Here is a 22,781-nt window from a genome sequence, read left to right on the forward strand (position 1 = left end):
CTCTGCCTCCCAGGTTCAAGCAATTCTGTCTCAGCCTCCCAAGTGGCTGGGATTACAGGCGCCCACCACCACACCCGACTAATTTTTGCATTTTTAGTAGAGACAGGGTTTCACCATATTGGTCAGGCTGGTCTCAAACTCCTGACCTCAGGTGATCCACCCACCTCGGCCTCCCAATGTGCTGGGATTACAGGTGTGAGCCACTGCACCCGCCCTCTAGGTTTGTTTTTGTGTTGCTTTTTTTTTTTTTTTTTTTGATGTGGGAGGATCACTCATAATTTACAAGATTATCTCAATAGCTAAATTGCTATAATTAGAAGACCACATGTTATTTTAATAAGAATATTTACAAAACCATAATAAATGCTACATGGAAAAACTATAGGGAAAAATAAGTCCATATATATATAACTGATACATCTCAGAAAGTGCTACAAGTGCTGTTTGTTCTTGATAAAAGTTATACATTGAAAATGAGGGCTATGGAAAATAAGGACAATGACAGAACTATGTGCAGTTGTTCTAGTAATGAAAAGCAATACTACTCAAGCTAGGAGAGAGAGAAGAGGAAGTGGTGCAATCGTGCATCTTAACACAGAGCAAGAGCCCAAAGAGGAGCACACAATACCACAGCGTTTGAAATAGATTCATCATACACTATGTTTAGAGTTTCCAAAAGCACACAATTTTCAGAAAGAACTAAGTTAAATAATGCTTCAAATCACCATATAACCACTTTTAACATAAAATTCAATTCTATAACCAATTCAGTAGAAAGCTAAAGAACATACTGTCAATATTCTTAAGTCAGTCACTCTTTTAAAGAACTGAATCATAAAATGTGATTATCCCACAAAAAAACATGAGGACATAGAACGTAAAATAAATTTTTCAAATTAAATTAGAGGCCAGCATTATTCTAAGTGAAGTAACTCAGGAAGAGAAATCCAAATATCGTATGTTCCCAATTATAAGTGGGAGCTAAGCTATGGGTATGCAAAGGCATACAGAGTAGTATAATGGACACTGGATACTCACAAGTGGGGGAGGGGGAGAGGGATTTTAAAAACTACATATTGAGTACAATGTACACTACCCAGGTGACCAGTGTACTAAAATGTCAGACTTCACCATTATACAACTCATCCATGTAACCAAAAACCACTTGTTTTTCAAAAGCTATCAAAATAAAATATATATATTAAAAATAAATTAATTAATTAGAGGTCAGGTACAGTGGCTCATGCCTGTAATCCCAGCACTTTGGAAGGCTGAGGCAGGTGGATTGCTTGTCACCATAAGTTAGAGACCAGCCTGGGAAATAATACCACACACCATCTCTACTGAAAGTAAAAATTAAAAGATTAGCTAGGCATGGTGACATGTACCTGTAGTCCCAGTTACTGCGGAGGCTGAGGTGGGAGGATCAGCTGAGCCCAGGAGTATGAAGTTGCAGTAAGCCATGATCATGTTACTGCACTCCAACCTGGGCAACAGAGCAAGACCCTGCCTCAAAAAACAAAAATTAAATTAGATTAATTTCAAAAACAATAATGGTGATAATAACGTTACACAGCATGATGAACTTAGTGAATTCACAATCTGTTGAGGCCACGTGTGATGGCTCATGCCTGTAATCCCAACACTTTGGGAGGCTGAGGTGGATGGATCACTTGAGCCCAGGAGTTTAGGACCAGCCTGGCACATGGTACACAGTAAGCATTCAATAAAGGTTGGCTAAAATTATTTTTAAAAATTCGAAAAAGACCAGCCTGGTCAACATAGGGAGACTACGTCTCTACAAAAAATAAAAAATATAAAAACAGCTGGCCATGGTGACATGCACCTCTAGTACTAGCTACTTAGGAGGCTGAGGTGGGAAGATGGCTTAAGCCCAAGGTAGTGAGCTATGATTGTGCCACTGCAGTCCAGCCTCAACAACACAATGAAAGTCCATCTCAAAAATAAAAATAGTAATAATCTGTTGAAAATAAAGAGAAAATACAATGTCAATTAATGACAATTAATACAATAACATTTCTTGAACTAAAATTGTATGTTTTATTTTAGAAAAATGTTAAAACAGCAGTTATAATCTACATAAGTTTTAATATTATGTTCTTATTGCATACATCACATGAGAGCGAAAGTGGCACTGCAAAGGAAAAGATGTACCTTTACAGTGGAGCTCTCTGGCAGCACTACTTTAATCAAATGATCAAAGTAGGCGCAACTAATAAAACCTGACACTGCATGCTTCCTGATGAGTTGAAATACGAAGTACTCAATATCACCTATTATGTTCTTACCAAAAAAAATGGTTTAACCTGAATCTAATGAAGCTTCCAGACCTAACCTACAGTTTATAGGAAATGTGTGAACTAGAGGAATAAGTTAGCAATACCGAGAAAAAGTATATATGCGTATCTTCTGATGCCATACCAAACTCAGTAACCATTAACGTTAAAATAAAAGAGGAAACTGGTAAATACTTACGTAACATGATTTTATGCCAACACCAAGTATTAATGAGAATACAGAGCACTGACCATTCTTTTCAGAGGTCAGATCTAGGTACTATTGTTTCTTAAAAAGAGAAAAATTCCCAGTTTATTTATAGCTTTTCAATTCAGAGAAATACCGAGAAAAAGCAAACAGACAAATCTGGAATGTGGAACATTCTACAGGACAAACAGCCTGGACTCTCCAAGAATCAATACAATGTGGCAAGAAAAAATAGAGGAACAATTCTAGAAAAACCATTAGGAAAGAGACTCCTACAGTGAATTATAGAGAGCACCAAGTTGTTTCTTCTAAAGATGCAAAGGTGATTTATTTTTAGGAATTCCATTAATATAATCCACCTATTAATAGAGATAGGAAGAAAAAAAAAATCCTAGAGAACCCAGACTGCATTCTCTAACTACATCTTCTAACAAAAACTAAACAAGATTCCTTATAGAAGTGGTTTCAAAACTAGGGGTTGACTATTCCTGAAACAAGCCTGTGAAAGCTCACTGCCAAGAAGCCAGCAAGCTATCAGAGACAGGAGTAGGCTCGTGTCAAAGGGAGAAAGGAGCAAACTTGAAAGAGCTCCCACTGGATGGAGATGAAACAATGTAAGCATTGAAAAGACTAACAACTGCAAAGGACTAGATGATCTACATACATACATCTGTAAGTTCTTAAGAATATAAAATCAATCTCACTGCACACTTAAGGAGATTTCTAAGGTACCAACTCTTTATTCTGAAAACTGACCTATGAAGAGGAACAATCAAGCATTTATCTTGCCTTGCAAAACAAACCCTATTTTAGGATAACCAAATAGTTGATCAGGGAAAGATCTTCTACAAGAAGACTTCCAACTACAAATAGAAAGGAAATTACAGAATAAGAAAATTATCATTTTGCAACTCTAAAGGATGACTACATGTAGACAATAATCGATTGATGTTAAAACTATGAAATAAAAGAGTGATGAGTTCCTGACTCACAGATGAGGGTATGAAGAAAACAAAGAATGATGGCAATGTTTATAATAAGGCTGGCAACATCTGACTCTAGTGATCAACTGTAACCCCTCTAATAGAGGCATTTAATGTTTAGTTGTCTCACTTTCTATGAAGCAATAGGAAAAATACAGCACCAACTATGACAAATTCCTATTTCCCCAAGCTATCCCCCCCATAAAAGTACTGAATCAAGGGTCCACATCTAAGCAGCTGTGTGCAAGAAAGGAAAGGCAGGTGATAAAGGACTATGTTAAATAATACCAAAAGGGTGCAATAAAGCTTCTGGTATTCCAATTTGGGCCAAGACAAGGGAAAATTTGTCTGTAACAAATAAATGACACTAAAAAATAAGAGACCAGGAATTAAGAGACTTAAGGGTCACATTATCTAAACACCCCTCCTAACGCTAACTGCCTGACTCCTACCTCTCATGATTATAGCGAGCCAATATCACCTATGCAACAAACCTTCCTCACAAAAGAAACTTTACCTTTCCATAATAATTTTTCTACAAATCACTTTAATTCTGACATTCATGGCTACAGAACTAATTATATTCTATATCCTATTTGAAACTACCCTCATTCCTACCCTAATTATCATCACCAAATGAGGCAACCAAGCAGAACGTCTCAACGCAAGCACATATTTTCTATTCTACACGCTAACCGGCTCTCTACCCCTACTCATTATACTAAACCACACCTACAACAACACAGGTTCATTAAATATTATACTACTAACACTCACAAACCAAAAACTAACAACCACCTGATCTCATGGCTTTACCTGACTAGCATGCATAATAGCCTTTATGACAAAAATACCCCTATATGGTCTACACCTATGGCTCCCTAAAGCTCATGTTGAAGCCCCTATTGCAGGATCAATAGTTCTTGCCGCAGTACTCCTAAAACTAGGTGGCTACGGCATAATACGACTTACTTCCATTCTTAACCCCTTAACAGAATACATAGCCTATCCATTCCTTATGTTATCCCTATGAGGCATAATCATAACAAGCTCAACATGTCTCCGACAAACAGATCTAAAATCACTCATCGCATACTCTTCTGTAAGTCACATAGCTCTAGTAATTGTAGCCTCCCTTATTCAAACCCCCTGAAGCTTCTCTGGCGCAACTACCCTTATAGTTGCCCACGGACTCACCTCCTCCATATATTTCTGCTTAGCTAATTCAAACTATGAGCGTACCCACAGCCGTATCATACTACTATCCCGAGGACTCCAAATCCTACTCCCACTAATAGCCTTTTGATGATTCACAGCAAATCTTACCAATCTTGCCCTACCCCCCACTATTAATCTACTAGGCGAGCTCTTTGTAATCGCAACCTCATTTTCCTGATCCCATATTACCATTATACTAACAGGACTTAACATACTAATCACAGCCCTCTACTCTCTCCACATATTCATTACAATGCAACGAGGAACACTTACACACCACATAATTAACATAAAACCCCCCTTCACACGAGAAAACATATTAATATTTATACACCTCGCCCCAATTATTCTTCTATCCCTCAACCCCAACATCATTCTAGGGTTTACTTCCTGTAAATATAGTTTAATCAAAACATTAGATTGTGAATCTAACTATAGAAGCTTACCACTTCTTATTTACCGAGAAAACTCGCAAGGACTGCTAATCCACGTCTCCGCACTTAAAACTACGGTTTTCTTAACTTTTAAAGGATAACAGCTATCCATTGGCCTTAGGAGCCAAAAATATTGGTGCAACTCCAAATAAAAGTAATAATTATGTACACTCCTATTATAATAACAACCCTTATCTCCCTAACTCTTCCAATTTTTGCCACCCTCATCAACCCCAACAAAAAATGCTCATACCCAAACTATGTAAAAATAACCGTAATATATGCTTTTATTACTAGTCTTCCTTCAACAACTTTATACATCTTCTTAAACCAAGAAACAACCATTTGGAGTTGACATTGGGTAATAACCCAAACATTAAATCTAACATTAAGCTTTAAACTAGATTACTTCTCCATAATATTCATTCCAATCGCACTATTCATTACCTGGTCCATTATAGAATTCTCGCTATGGTACATAAGCTCAGACCCAAACATCAACCAATTCTTCAAATACCTCCTTATTTTCCTCACTGCCATACTAATTCTAGTCACTGCTAATAACCTTTTCCAACTCTTCATCGGCTGAGAAGGCGTAGGAATTATATCTTTCCTCCTAATTAGCTGATGACACGCTCGAACAGATGCCAATACGGCAGCCATCCAAGCAATCCTATACAACCGCATTGGTGACATTGGTCTTATCCTAGCTATAACATGATTTCTCCTACATTACAACTCATGAGACTTTCAACAAATATTAGCCCTAAATTCCAACTGAAACCTCCTTCCACTGACAGGCTTTCTCCTAGCAGCAGCAGGAAAATCAGCTCAATTTGGCCTTCACCCCTGACTACCCTCTGCCATAGAAGGCCCAACTCCGGTCTCAGCTCTACTTCATTCTAGCACCATAGTCGTTGCCGGAGTATTCTTGCTCATTCGCTTCCATCCTTTAATAGAAAACAATACATTAATTCAAAATCTTACATTATGCCTGGGGGCTATTACCACCCTATTTACAGCCATCTGTGCCCTCACACAAAACGACATTAAAAAAATTGTAGCCTTCTCTACCTCAAGCCAACTAGGTCTAATAATAGTCACCATTGGCATTAACCAACCATACCTAGCATTCCTACACATCTGTACTCATGCCTTCTTTAAAGCCATACTTTTTATATGCTCCGGATCCATTATCCACAACCTAAACAACGAACAAGACATTCGAAAAATAGGAGGCCTATTTAAAACAATACCCCTCACTTCAACTTCCCTAATCATTGGCAACCTGGCACTCACAGGAATACCCTTCCTCACAGGCTTCTATTCCAAAGACTTCATTATCGAAACCACAAATACGTCGTATACCAACGCCTGAGCCCTATTTATTACTCTCATCGCTACCTCCCTAACAAGTGCCTACAGTACTCAAACCATTCTCCTCACCCTAACGGGACAACCCCGCTTCCCAACTCTAACAAACATTAACGAAAATAACCCCGCTCTACTAAACCCAATTAAACGCCTCACAATAGGCAGCATAATCACAGGATTTCTTATCACCAATAACATCCCCCCTACTTCGCTCCCTCAGCCAACAATACCCCTCTATTTAAAACTCTCAGCCCTATACGCAACTGCCTTAGGTTTCCTAGCAGCCCTGGACCTCGCCCTTATAACAAACAAACTAAAAGTAAAAAACCCATCACAAATATTTAAATTTTCCAACATACTAGGGTATTTTCCCACCACAATTCACCGTACAATCCCCTATCAAAATCTACTTATAAGTCAAAACTTAGCCCTTCTCCTATTAGACTCAACATGATTAGAAAAATCCATACCCAAAATAATCTCACAAACACACATCACTGCTTCCATAACTGTAACCACCCAAAAAGGCATAATCAAACTCTACTCCCTCTCTTTCCTTATCCCCCTCATCCTAACCCTACTTCTAATGATATAATCTATTGCCCCGAGCAATCTCAATCACAATGTATACACCAACAAATAGCGTTCAACCAGCAACTACTACCAATCAACGCCCGTAATCATATAAGGCACCCGCACCAATAGAATCACCTCGAATTAACCCCGATCCCTCCCCCTCAAAAATCACCCAATCACCCATATCACTAAAACTAACCACTACTACTACCACTTCATCCAAACTTAAGACCCATAAAACTAACACCACTTCCATCATCAATCCTACTAAAAGAACCCCTAGAACCTCAAATCCTGAACCTCATGTCTCAGGATATTCTTCGATAGCCATTGCTATAGTATAACCAAAAACAACTATCATACCCCCCAGATAAACCAAAAACATTATTAAGCCCATATAAGCCCCCCCACAACTTAAAATGATCACACAACCAACTACACCACTAACAATTAACGCTAAACCCCCGTAAATAGGAGAAGGCTTAGAAGAAAAACCCACAAACCCCATAACTAACAATACACTTAATGTAAATAAAATATACGTCATTGCTTCCATATGGACTCCAACCATAACCAATGATATGAAAAACCATCGTTGTACTTCAACTATAAAAGCACCAATGATTTCAATACGCAAATCCAACCCAATCATAAAAATAATCAACCGTTCCCTCATTGATTTACCCACCCCATCTAACCTTTCCATATGGTGAAACTTCGGCTCACTTCTTGCAGGCTGCCTAATTCTACAAATCATTACAGGCCTATTCTTAGCAATACACTACTCACCGGACATCTCCTCTGCTTTCTCCTCAATCGCACATATCACCCGAGATGTAAACTACGGCTGAACCATCCGCTACCTCCACGCTAATGGTGCCTCTATGCTCTTCATTTGTCTTTTCCTACACATGGGTCGAGGCCTCTACTACGGCTCATACCTCCTCCTAGAAACCTGAAACATTGGTATTGTACTCCTTCTTATAACCGTAACAACAGCTTTCATAGGCTACGTCCTCCCATGGGGCCAAATATCATTCTGAGGGGCAACGGTAATCACAAATTTACTATCAGCAATCCCATATATCGGAACCAATCTCGTTCAGTGAATCTGAGGTGGATACGCCATTGATAGCCCCACTCTCACACGATTCTTCACCTTACACTTTATCTTACCCTTCATCATCGTCGCCCTCACAACCGTACACTTACTATTCCTACACGAAACAGGATCAAACAACCCCTGCGGAATCTCCTCCAACTCAGATAAAATCGCCTTTCACCCCTACTACACAGTTAAAGACATCCTAGGTCTAGTTCTTCTTCTCTTCATCCTAGCAATACTAACACTATTCTCACCTAACCTCCTAAACGACCCAGACAACTATATTCCAGCCGACCCACTAAACACCCCTCCACACATTAAGCCAGAATGATATTTCCTATTCGCATACGCAATCCTACGATCTGTCCCCAACAAACTGGGAGGCGTATTAGCACTTTTCCTATCAATCCTCATCCTAGCAGTCATCCCCACACTTCACAAATCCAAACAACAAAGCATAATATTCCGCCCACTCAGCCAGTTCCTATTCTGACTCCTAATCACAATCCTATTAACTCTCACCTGAATTGGAAGCGAACCAGTAACCCAACCCCTCATCATTATTGGCCAAATAGCATCCGTAATATACTTTACCACAATTCTAATCCTAATACCACTGGTCTCCCTAATCGAAAACAACCTACTCAAGTGAACTTGCCCTCGTAGTATAAATTAATACACTGGCCTTGTAAACCAGAAATGAAACATCCTTCCTAGGGCAATCAGAAAGAAAGTACCTAACTCCACCACCAACACCAAAGCTGGCATTCTAACTTAAACTACTTTCTGTATTCTTATGTCGTATAAGCCTTACAATGTAACTCTAGCATTAACCTACTTATAATGCTACTATGTAATTCGTGCATTACTGCTAGCCAACATGTATAATATTTAGTACTATATATGCTTAACTGTACATAACACATACCATTACATATCAACCCAATATCCTTGAAAAACATGCTTACAAGCAGGAACTCTAATGGACACCTCAACAATAATACATAATACGGCCTTTCCAAAGTTCAACCCACCCCCCCACGAATATCAACTAAACCAGCTCATGCCAGCCGTCCACAGTACATCAAATTGTTCATTGGACATAGCACATATTCATTAAATAATCCTCCTCACCACGGATGCCCCCCCTCACTTAGGAGTCCCTTGCTCGCCATCCTCCGTGAAATCAATATCCCGCACAAGAGTGCTACTCTCCTCGCTCCGGGCCCGTAACTCGTGGGGGTAGCTATACTTGAGCTGTATCCGGCATCTGGTTCTTACCTCAGGGCCATAACAACCAAGATCGCCCACACGTTCCCCTTAAATAAGACATCTCGATGGATCACGGGTCTATCACCCTATTAACCAGTCACGGGAGCTCTCCATGCATTTGGTATCTTTTATCTCTGGTCCGCACGCAACCCCATCGCAGAATGCTGACTCCCACCACATCTCGTCCTGAATGCGCCTGTCTTTGATTCCTAGTACATGCAGTTGTTGATTGCACCTACGTTCAATATTCTAGCCCCACACAAGTTCCAACAAGGTGTTATTTAATTCATGCTTGTAGGACATACCAATAACCAGTTCCGCAACACCACTCCCACCATACCACAAAACCACAATAAAATTTCACCAAACCCCCCGACCCCCATCTCCAACCTTCATCCAAAACCCACTTTTGCCAAACCCCAAAAACAAAAGTCTTAATATGTCCGGTCAGAGCTTGTATTTTCATCTTTTAGGTGTGCACGACTCTAACTGCCATCCCCTCAACTAATAAATATTTACTTCACTAAACACTCTTAACACCAACCCACAACAGGCTTTTTCTCCACAACCCCAAAGAAACTACCCCACAATTACGCTCATACCTCCGTTTATGTAGCTTAAACCCGCCTAAAGCAAGACACTGAAAATGCCTAGATGGGTTTGCACACCCCATAAACAAATAGGCTTGGTCCTGGCCTTTCTATTGGCTCTTAGCAAGATTACACATGCAAGCATCCCCATCCCGGTGAAGACGCCCTATAAATCATCATGACCAAGAGGAGCAAGCATCAAGCATGCATATGCAGCTCAAAACGCTTTGCCTAGCCACACCCCCACGGGAGACAGCAGTGACAAATATTTAGCAATAAACGAAAGTTTAACTAAGCTATGCTATATTAAGGGTTGGTTAATTTCGTGCCTGCCACCGCGGTCACACGATTAACCCTAGCTAATAGAGATCGGTGTAGAGGGTGTTTAAGATCTGACATAATAAAGCTAAACTCCATCTAAACTGTAAAACCCTAGCTGATGTAAAATAAACTACGAAAGTGGCTTTAAAACTTCTGAGCACACAATAGCCAGGACCCAAACTGGGATTAGACACCCCACTATGCTTGGCCCTAAACCTCAATAGTTAAATAACAAAACTACTCGCCAGAATACTACAAGCACCAACAGCTTGAAACTCAAAGGACTTGACGGTGCTTTACATCCCCCTAGAGGAGCCTGTTCCATAATCGATAAACCCCGATCCACCCCATCCTCTCTTGCTCAGCCTATATACCGCCATCTTCAGCAAACCCTGATGAAGGTTACAAAGTGAGCGCAAATGCCCTCCACCGCAAAAACGTTAGGTCAAGGTGTAGCCCATGAGACGGTAAAAAATGGGCTACATTTTCTATCTCAGAAAACTCCACGAAAGCTCTTATGAAATCTAAGAGTCCAAGGAGGATTTAGCAGTAAATTAAGAATAGAGTGCTTAATTGAACCAGGCCATAAAGCGCGCACACACCGCCCGTCACTCCCCTCAAATATACTTAAGGAACATCTTAACTAAACGCCCTAATATTTATATAGAGGGGATAAGTCGTAACACGGTAAGTGTACTGGAAGGTGCACTTGGATAAATCAAGGCATAGCTTAATATAAAGCACCTGGCTTACACCCAAAAAATCTCAATATTATTTGATTGCCTTGAGCTAATACTAGCCCTAAGCATAACCAACACTAATACCAAGCCAACATACACTAAATCATTCACCTACACAAAGTATAGGCGATAGAAATTTTAATCTGGCGCTATAGATACAGTACCGTAAGGGAAAGATAGAAAACCACCCAAGCACAAAATAGCAAGGATTAACTCCTGTACCTTTCGCATAATGGATTAGCTAGAAACAATTTCACAAAGAGAACTACAAGCCAAATTCCCCGAAACCAGACGAGCTACCCAAAAACAGCTAAAAGAGCGCACCCATCTATGTGGCAAAATAGTGGGAAGATTTCTGGGTAGAGGTGACAAGCCTACCGAGCCTGGTGATAGCTGGTTATCCAAGACAGAATCTTAGTTCGACCTTAAGCTTACCTGCAGAACCACCTAATCCCCCTGTAAGCTTAATTGCTAGTCTAAAGAGGGACAGCTCTTTAGACACTAGGAAAAAACCTTACAGAGAGAGTAAAAACCCCAATTACTATAGTTGGCCTAAAGGCAGCCATCAATTAAGAAAGCGTTCAAGCTCAACATCAACTACCCCAAAAATACCAAACACATAACTGAACTCCTCACACCACATTGGATTAATCTATCACCCTATAGAAGCAATAATGCTAGTATAAGTAACGTGAATATTTTCTCCACTGCATAAGCCTAAATCAGACCGAAAGCCTCACCGATACTTAACAGCCCGGCATAGCAAGCACAAACAAGCCCATGCTACCTTCACTGTTAACCCAACACAGGCATGCTTTAAGGAAAGATTAAAAAAAGTAAAAGGAACTCGGCAAACTCAAACCCCGCCTGTTTACCAAAAACATCACCTCTAGCATTACTAGTATTAGAGGCACTGCCTGCCCAGTGACACACGTTTAACGGCCGCGGTACCCTGACGGTGCAAAGGTAGCATAATCACTTGTTCTTTAAATAGGGACTCGCATGAATGGCACAACGAGGGTTTAACTGTCTCTTACTTAAATTGACCTGTCCGTGAAGAGACGGACATAAAATAATAAGACGAGAAGACCCTATGGAGCTTTAATTTATTAATGCAATCAAAAACCATATAAACCCACGGACCTTTAAACTACTACACCTGCATTAAAAATTTTGGTTGGGGTGACCTCGGAGCACAACCAAACCTCCGAACAATACATGCTAAGACTACACAAGTCAAAGCGAACTAATATTCACAATTGATCCAATAATTTGATCAACGGAACAAGTTACCCTAGGGATAACAGCGCAATTCTATTCTAGAGTCCATATCGACAATAGAGCTTACGACCTCGATGTTGGATCAGGACATCCTAATGGTGCAGCAGCTATCAAGGGTTCGTTTGTTCAACGATTAAAGTCCTACGTGATCTGAGTTCAGGCCGGAGCAATCCAGGTCGGTTTCTATCTATTATATATTTCTCCCTGTACGAAAGGACAAGAGAAATAAGGCCCACTTCATAAAGCGCCTTCATTACATAAATGACCTAATCTCAATTTAGCAAAATATCACATATTCTACCCAAAAACAGGGTTTGTTAAGATGGCAGAGCCCGGTAATTGCATAAAACTTAAAACTTTACAACCAGAGGTTCAACTCCTCTTCTTAACACCATGGCCATGATAAACCTTTTACTCCTAATTATATCTACATTAGCTGCCATAGCATTCCTCACACTCGTTGAACGAAAGTTACTAGGCTACATACAGCTACGAAAAGGACCCAATATTGTAGGCCCATATGGACTATTACAACCCTTTGCTGATGCAATAAAACTTTTCACTAAGGAACCCCTAAAACCCTCAACATCTACCACTACCCTCTATATTACCGCACCCGCTCTAGCCTTCTTCATTGCTCTTCTCCTATGAACTCCCCTCCCCATACCTAACGCCCTAATCAACTTCAATCTAGGACTCCTATTCATCCTAGCCATATCTAGCCTAATTGTCTACTCCATCCTATGATCAGGATGAGCATCAAATTCAAACTACGCCCTAATTGGAGCCCTACGAGCCATCGCTCAAACAATTTCATACGAAGTTACCCTCGCCATTATCCTACTATCAGTCCTACTAACAAGTGGCTCATTTAACCTCAATATACTCATTACAACGCAACAACACCTATGACTTCTCCTACCATCATGACCCTTAGCTATAATATGATTTACTTCCACACTAGCAGAAACAAATCGAACCCCCTTTGATCTCATAGAAGGCGAATCAGAATTAGTATCAGGTGTTAACATTGAATACGCTGCAGGTCCATTCGCCCTATTCTTCATAGCCGAATACATAAACATCGTCATAATAAACGCCCTAACAACCACAATTTTCCTAGGCACATTCTACCCCATCCATTCACCAGAACTATTCACAATATGCTTCACCATCAAAACACTCCTCCTAACTTCCTTATTCCTATGAATCCGAGCAGCATACCCCCGATTCCGTTACGACCAACTCATACACCTACTATGAAAAAGTTTCCTCCCACTCACACTAGCACTACTCATATGAAACACCTCAATACCCGTCGCAATTTCTAGCATTCCCCCTCAAACCTAGAAATATGTCTGACAAAAGAGTTACTTTGATAGAGTAAATAATAGAGGCCCCAACCCTCTTATTTCTAGGATTATAGGTATCGAACCTACCCCTGAGAATCCAAACTTCTCCGTGCTACCTCATACACTCTATCCTAAAGTAAGGTCAGCTAAACAAGCTATCGGGCCCATACCCCGAAAATGTTGGTCACATCCTTCCCGTACTAATCAACCCACTAGCTCAACTTATCATCTACACCACAATAATCACAGGTACACTCACCACAACACTAAGCTCACACTGATTTCTCGCCAGAGCAGGCCTAGAAATAAACATACTAGCCTTTGTCCCAATTCTAATAAAAAAAACAAATCCCCGCTCTACAGAAGCTGCTACCAAATATTTCCTAATACAATCTACCGCATCTATAATCCTCATAATAGCAATTATCTCTAACAATCTATTATCAGGGTGCTGAACAATAACAAGTTACATTAACCAACTTCCGTCTCTAATAATAACAATCGCTCTTGCCATAAAACTAGGAATAGCCCCCTTTCACTTCTGAGTTCCAGAAGTCACCCAAGGAACACCCCTAACTTCCGGCCTACTCCTCCTTACATGGCAAAAACTAGCCCCCATCTCAATCATATACCAAATTCATCCATCAATCAACATCTACACCCTCCTAACTCTTTCTACCCTATCCATTGTAATGGGCAGTTGAGGAGGTCTTAACCAAACACAATTACGCAAAATCCTAGGATACTCTTCAATCACTCACATGGGCTGAATAATGATAGCACTGGTATACAACCCAACTATTACAATTCTTTATTTAACCATATATATCATCCTAACAACTACCATATTCCTGATCCTTAACCTGAACTCAAGCACCACAACTCTCATACTATCCCGCACCTGAAACAAATCGATCCACCTAGCACCACTAACAGCATCCATCCTCATATCTCTAGGGGGCTTACCCCCTTTCACTGGCTTCCTACCCAAGTGAATTATTATTCAAGAACTCACAATGAACAACAACTTTCTCATTCCCTCTATTATAATTACCATAACTCTACTTAACCTATACTTCTACATACGCCTAATCTACACCATCTCCCTAACACTATTCCCCACATCCAACAACACAAAAATAATATGACAGTTCGAAAATACAAAACCCATACTCCTTATTCCCCCACTCATCATCACCTCTACTCTTTTACTACCAATCTCCCCCCTAATCTCAGCTACCCACTAGAAATTTAGGTTAAATAAGACCAAGAGCCTTCAAAGCCCATAGTAAGTAAAAATACTTAATTTCTGAAACACATAAGGACTGCAAACACCTACTCTGCATCAATTGAACGCAAATCAACTACTTTAATTAAGCTAAGCCCTTACTAGATCAATGGGATTCGAACCCACAAAAATTTAGTTAACAGCTAAACACCCTAATCGACTGGCTTTGATCCACTTCTCCCGCCGCAGGAAAAAAAGGCGGGAGAAGCCCCGGCAGAAACTCTGAAACTGCTCCTTTGAATTTGCAATTCAACATGAAAATCACCTCGGGGCTGGTAAAAGGAGGACTAGACCCCCATCTTTAGGTTTACAACCTAATACTTACTCAGCCATTTTACCACTTTTTTTCCTTTTTTCCACCCCACTTATGCTCATCAACCGTTGACTCTTTTCAACAAACCATAAAGACATTGGAACTCTATATTTACTATTTGGTGCATGAGCTGGGGTCATAGGTACAGCCCTAAGCCTTCTCATTCGAGCTGAACTAGGTCAACCTGGCAATCTACTAGGTAACGACCATATCTACAACGTTATTGTAACAGCCCATGCATTCATTATAATTTTCTTTACAGTCATACCTATCATAATTGGAGGCTTCGGGAACTGACTAGTGCCCTTAATAATCGGCGCACCCGACATAGCATTTCCCCGCCTAAATAATATAAGCTTCTGACTCCTCCCCCCTTCTTTCCTACTACTAATAGCGTCAACCGTAGTAGAAGCTGGCGCCGGAACAGGTTGGACAGTATACCCCCCTTTAGCAGGAAACTTCTCTCACCCAGGAGCTTCCGTAGATTTAACCATCTTCTCCCTCCACCTAGCAGGTATTTCCTCTATCTTAGGGGCCATCAACTTTATTACCACCATCATCAACATAAAACCCCCTGCAATATCCCAATACCAAACCCCCTTATTTGTCTGATCAATCTTAATCACAGCAATCCTCTACTCCTCTCTCTACCAGTCTTAGCCGCCGGTATTACTATACTACTAACAGATCGCAACCTCAACACCACTTTCTTCGATCCTGTTGGGGGAGGAGACCCTATCCTATATCAACACCTATTTTGATTCTTTGGTCACCCTGAAGTCTACATCCTCATTCTCCCCGGTTTTGGGATAATTTCCCACATTGTAACTCACTACTCCGGAAAAAAAGAACCGTTTGGGTATATGGGTATAGTTTGAGCCATAATATCAATTGGATTTTTAGGTTTCATTGTATGAGCTCACCATATATTTACAGTTGGCATAGATGTAGATACACGAGCCTATTTCACTTCCGCCACTATAATCATTGCAATCCCTACCGGTGTGAAAGTTTTTAGCTGACTTGCTACACTTCATGGAGGCAATATTAAGTGATCTCCGGCAATACTTTGAGCCCTAGGCTTTATCTTCCTATTTACTGTAGGGGGTTTAACCGGCATTATTTTGGCAAACTCATCCCTAGATATCGTACTACACGACACATACTACGTTGTCGCCCATTTTCATTATGTTTTATCAATAGGGGCTGTATTCGCCATTATAGGAGGCTTTATACATTGATTTCCTTTATTCTCAGGCTATACATTAGACCAAACCTGCGCCAAAGCCCATTTTATCATTATATTCGTGGGCGTAAATTTAACCTTCTTTCCACAACACTTCCTTGGCCTGTCCGGAACACCCCGACGCTACTCTGATTACCCCAATGCCTACACTACATGAAATATCCTGTCATCTATAGGCTCCTTCATCTCACTAGTAGCAGTAATCTTAATAATCTACATGATCTGAGAAGCCTTTGCCTCAAAAGGTAAAGTACTACTAACCGAACAACCCTTCACTAGTCTAGAATGACTAACTGGCTGTCCTCCACTCTACCATACATTCGAAGAACCAACCTATATTAAACTAAACGAAAAAGGAGAGAGTCGAACCCCCTAGAACTGGTTTCAAGCCAATCTTATAACCCCTATAACTTTTTCAACAAGATATTAGAAAAACCATTTCATAGCTTTGTCAAAGCTAAATTATAGGTCAAACCCTATATATCTTACATGGCTCATCCAGTTCAACTAGGCCTACAAGACGCCACATCCCCTGTTATAGAGGAACTAATCACTTTTCATGACCATGCTTTTATAGCCATATCTTTAATCAGCTTCCTAGTATTATATGCCTTGCTCTCAACACTCACAACAAAACTAACCAATACTAACATCACAAACGCTCAAGAAATAGAAACTATCTGAACCATCTTACCCGCAATTATCTTAATCCTGATTGCCCTCCCATCCCTGTGCATCCTATACTTGACGGATGAAGTCAACGACCCATCCTTCACTATCAAATCAATTGGACACCAGTGATACTGAACCTATGAATATACGGACTATGGGGGCCTAATCTTTAATTCTTACATATTACCCCCACTATTATTAAACCCAGGAGACCTTCGGCTTCTAGAAGTTGACAATCGAGTAGTCCTCCCAATTGAAGCCCCCGTACGTATAATAATCACATCTCAAGATGTCTTGCATTCATGAACTATCCCTACACTAGGCCTAAAAACAGATGCAGTACCTGGACGCTTAAACCAAACTGTATTCACGGCCACACGACCAGGTGTCTATTATGGACAATGCTCAGAAATCTGTGGCGCAAACCATAGCTTCATACCAATCGTCGCAGAACTAATCCCACTAAAAATCTTTGAAATAGGACCTGTATTTACCCTATAAATAACCCTACTTCCTTTTCTCTCCCCTCAGCATTCCCACCCCATAAATCCTCAAAATACTTTACAAGTCCACTGTACAGCTATCCTAGCATTAACCTTTTAAGTTAAAGACTCGGGGACACACCCTCTGCAGTGAAATGCCCCAGTTAGATACATCGACATGATTCACTATTATTATGACGATGCTCCCTACACTATATCTTATCATACAATTAAAACTACTAAACACAAATTACTATCAACCCCCTCTTACAAAAAACTCCAATCTACAAACCCACAATAATCACTGACAACCAAAATGAACGAAAACCTGTTTACCTCATTCTCAACTCCAACAATCCTAAGCCAACCAGCCACAATCCCTATCATCCTATTCCCCACCCTACTAATCCCAACCTCTAAATACCCCATTAACAGTCGACTAATTACCATTCAACAAAACCTAACTCAATTTGCCCTAAAACAAATAATAATAATTCACAATGCTAAAGGACAGACCTGATCTTTAATACTAATGTCTCTAATTACCTTTATTACCATAACGAATCTTTTGGGACTTCTACCTCACTCATTTACACCAACCACCCAACTTTCCATAAACCTAGCCATAGCAATTCCCCTATGAGCAGGCACAGTAATCATAGGACTTCGCTTTAAAACCAAAAATTCCCTAGCTCACCTTCTACCACAAGGTACACCCACACCACTTATCCCTATGCTGGTAATAATCGAAACTATTAGTCTACTTATCCAACCAGTAGCCCTAGCCGTACGACTGACCGCAAACATCACAGCTGGCCACCTACTAATGCACCTGATTGGAAACGCTGTACTAGCACTATCAACTATCAGCTTCTTCGCAACCCTGCTAACCTCCATACTCCTAGCACTACTAACCATTCTAGAAATTGCAGTAGCCCTAATCCAAGCCTATGTCTTCACACTCTTAGTTAGCCTCTATCTACATAACAACACCTAATGATTCACCAATCCCATGCCTATTACATAGTTAAACCCAGTCCCTGGCCACTGACAGGAGCTCTGTCAGCTTTCCTGATAACATCCGGCTTAATCATATGGTTCCACTTTTACTCTACCACCCTACTAATACTAGGCCTACTAACCAACATACTAACCTTATATCAATGGTGACGTGACATTGTACGAGAAAGCACATACCAAGGCCACCACACAACATCCGTCCAAAAAAGCCTTCGATACGGAATAACACTATTCATCATCTCAGAAGTATTCTTCTTTATCGGCTTTTTCTGAGCATTTTACCACTCAAGTCTCGCCCCAACACCCTGCTTGGGGGGTCATTGACCACCAACAGGCATTATCCCCTTAAACCCCCTAGAAGTACCCCTCCTAAATACCTCTGTACTACTCGCGTCTGGGGTTACAATCACCTGAGCTCATCACAGCCTCATAAGCAGTAACCGAAAACAAACAATCCAAGCTCTACTTATTACAATCCTACTAGGCACCTACTTCACCCTGCTACAAACCTCAGAGTACTTTGAAGCACCTTTTACTATCTCCGATGGTATTTACGGTTCAACATTTTTCGTTGCCACAGGCTTCCACGGACTTCACGTTATTATTGGGTCCACATTCCTTTTTATTTGCCTCATCCGCCAACTACTTTATCACTTCACATCGAACCATCATTTTGGCTTCAAAGAGAAATTACAAAATGACATGTATGAAATCACCAAGAAATCTGAACACTAACTGGGTATTAGATGATACTCAGAGACTACTGTTGAATGTATTGGGTGTGATAATGAAATCACGGTTATATATTTTTCTAATCCTTGTCTGCTAGAAAAATATATTTACTAGCAAAATGATACTATTTTATTTAAAATACTCCAGCAAGAAAGAGAGAGGGAGAGAAAAAGGGAAAGGGGGAATGAAAGCAGGAGACAAGATGAAACAAGATTAGTCAGTGTTGATTGCTGGAAGGGAATGATGCTACCTCATTATTCTATTCTCTCTACTTCTATATATGTTGAAATTTTCCATAATAAAAAAAATTTTTTTTTTGAGACAGGGTCTTGCTCTGTTGCACAGGCTGGAGTGCAATAGCATAGTAGCCCAAGCCCACTGCAGCCTCAACCTCCCCGGGTCATGTCTCAGCCTCCTGAGTAGCTGGGATCACAGATGCGCACCACCACGCCAAACTGTTTCTATTTTTCCTAGAGACAGGGTCTCCTTATGTTGGCCAGGCTGGTCTGAAACTCCTAGGCTCAAGTTATCCTCCCATCTCAGCCTCCCAAAGTACGGGGATTACAGCCATGAGTCACCATGCCCAGCTGATAATAAAGAAATTTAATGAATGGGTTAACCTAAAATGTCTATTAACATTCCTTTTGACCAGGAGTAGTGGTTCACGCCTGTCATCCCAGCACTTTGGGAGGCTGAGGCGGGTGGATTATTTGAGATCAAGAGTTCGAGATCAGCCTGGCCAATGTGGTGAAACCCTGTCTCTACTAAAAATACAAAATAAATTAGCTGGGTGTGGTGGTGCATGCCTGTAATCCCAGCTACTCAGGAGGCTGAGGCAGGAGAATCGCTTGAACCTCAGTGACAGAGGTTACAGTGAGCCAAGATCGCGCCACTGAACTCCAGCCTGGGCGGCAGAGTAAGACTCGGTCACAAAAAAAATTCCTTTCAGCTCTAGAATTTGATGGGTCTATATTAAATTTCCTAAAATAGATCCACTGCATGCTTCAGACTAAATATGTTGGCTTAATATCAGAAATATTTTTTAAAATTATTACACATAGAAACCACAATGATTACAGAGTGGTAAATGTGTTATCTAGGAAAATAAGCTTCAGATGGTTATATTTTTCTGTGAAAAAGATACAAATGTCAATAAATGCTTCTAAATGCATAAAGGAGATCATGACTGTTATTTTCTGTAGCTGTTGATGAGAGAATAAGATGAAAGAGATTTAAATTATATTACAGGGATAGTAAAATAGATTTTTGCTCCATTTTCTCTGTCTCTTTGTAACAAATTATACCATCATACTCTTCTGACATTCTTTTAATCATTCATTAAACTCTTCAGCATTGACTGAGTGCCTAAAATACACATTACTTTGCTGGCTCGGCACTGTGGGGTACAAAGATGAGTAACAAAATGAGGTTCTATGCCTTTAAAATGCTTATATGGGCCAGGTGCAGTGGCTCACGCCTGTAATCCCAGCACTTTGGGAAGCCAAGGCAAGTGGATCACTTGAGGCCAGGAGTTCAAGACCAGCCTGGCCAATATGATGAAACCATGTTTCTACTAAAAATACAAAAATTAGAAGGAGTGTGGTGGCATGAACCTGCGGTCCCAGCTACTCGTGAGGCAGAGGCTGAGAATCCCTTGAACCCGGGAGGCAGAGGTTGCAGTGAGCCGAGATCATATCACTACACTACAGCCTGGGCAACAAAGCGAGACTCTGTCTCAAAAAATAAATAAATAAATAAATAAAGTAAAAAATAAAATGCTAATAGGATCTACAACCACAATTTTTCTTGTTCACTAAGAGTAACCCTAATAGAGAACTCAGGATTCGTCTCACACTTGAAATTTTGTTACTGATTATTGAAAAATTATCTACAAGCACCCAATTGTGAGTTATACAGAAACCTGGTCTCAAGAGTTATGAACCAAAGGTTCACTCCACAGGGTTCCCAGATCCCCTAAAATCATGTGCTAAGTGTTGATGGTATTTTTCTGGAGAGACTATAATGGTTTTCATTTATCTTATTCATCTCAAATGGTAAAAAATCACCAGTGGAATGGAGCCACACATCCTGTAGCAGAAACTTAAAAAAAAAAAAAAAAAAAAAAAACAAAAAAACAAGAAAAAGATGAAACATGGTACCATGTACTCGCTCAGCTTCCACAGATCCTGCTTCTGGAAACTGAAACATAAATTCTTCAAACTTGCACAATTTTTTTCCTAGTGCTTGAATGACCTCTAGTGGCTACTTAAATTATCACAGCCAACTGCTCACAGCAGGAATTAGGTTCGTGGAAAAGTGATTACAATTTTTGCCATTGAAAGTAATGAAATAACTAAAAAGTGTTGAGAAATAACAAAAATTAAGATGGCATCACAAAGGAGCACCTCGCTCAATTTCAAGTTATTATACAAGCTCTCTATTATCCAACCAAATGTAGTTCACAATACAGTATGTGTAATTCAAAACAGTTCACCAGATAGTTCAGTATATGCCATTTTTTTAGTGAAATAAGTATGATTTTCCCTAAGTTCTTGCATTTCAAACTAATAAAGCATCAGCAAACACCCATGAAGAGAACAGTACTGGAATAAAAGATACAAGAACCTCGGGAGTTAACACCCACCCTTTCCTCTCAGTTGAGGCAGCACCAGGAATACAATGTCAACAAAGTACAACTGGAGTAGGAGAAATACTTTGAGAATAAAAACTGGCCAAAGAACTCAACCCTAGTGAGAACAGGTAACAAATATGGTTCAGGAACTGCTGGGCCAAACTCTCCAAGTGGGAGTGCAGCAGCAGCAACAGCAAGAATGAGGGTATCACATCACCCAGGGTGACCAGCAGGTCCCAGGTTACTTCACATGCCCTCTGCCCAGTCCCTTGAGAATTCCTGCAACAACAAAACACACCATCTTCCAGGCACTGCTACAGGGAGTTCCAAGAATACTGATAGAGTTTTATTCATTTATTTTGAAATATTTGTCAGTATCTATATATACACAAGGCACTGTCTAGGCACTGGGGTGGAGTGTTGAACAAGACAGTTCAAAATCCCTTTTCCAATGGAGCTTGTAGTCTAGTGTGGAAAGAGAAATAAATACATAAAATGTCAGGTGGTGATATATAGTGTGAAAAAGATAAAGTAATAAAGTAGAACAATGGGGTTTGGAAATCACAGGGTGGCCATACTATTCTTTTCTATAAGTTGGTCATCTCAATGCAGACTAGCTTTTCTTCAAGCACTCAATAGCCATAG

The 22,781-nt window shown here is 40.3% G+C and overlaps 1 protein-coding gene and 3 pseudogenes across 8 annotated transcripts in view; 3 read left to right on the forward strand and 1 right to left on the reverse strand.

Moving 5' to 3' along the window:
- ULK4 (unc-51 like kinase 4) overlaps nucleotides 1-22,781 on the reverse strand; it is a 709,752-nt gene that overhangs the window by 598,727 nt on the left and 88,244 nt on the right. The window lies entirely within an intron of this gene.
- On the forward strand, nucleotides 5,267-8,650 carry LOC126948524 (NADH-ubiquinone oxidoreductase chain 5-like; annotated as a pseudogene). The gene has a single exon (XR_007723479.1). The product of XR_007723479.1 is annotated as an NADH-ubiquinone oxidoreductase chain 5-like (transcript).
- LOC126948533 (cytochrome c oxidase subunit 2-like) overlaps nucleotides 17,060-22,781 on the forward strand; it is a 281,739-nt pseudogene continuing 276,017 nt past the window's right edge.
- On the forward strand, nucleotides 17,895-19,056 carry LOC126948534 (ATP synthase subunit a-like; annotated as a pseudogene).

This window comes from Macaca thibetana, chromosome 2 (assembly GCF_024542745.1).
Source record: "Macaca thibetana thibetana isolate TM-01 chromosome 2, ASM2454274v1, whole genome shotgun sequence".
Classification (NCBI taxonomy): domain Eukaryota; kingdom Metazoa; phylum Chordata; class Mammalia; order Primates; family Cercopithecidae; genus Macaca; species Macaca thibetana.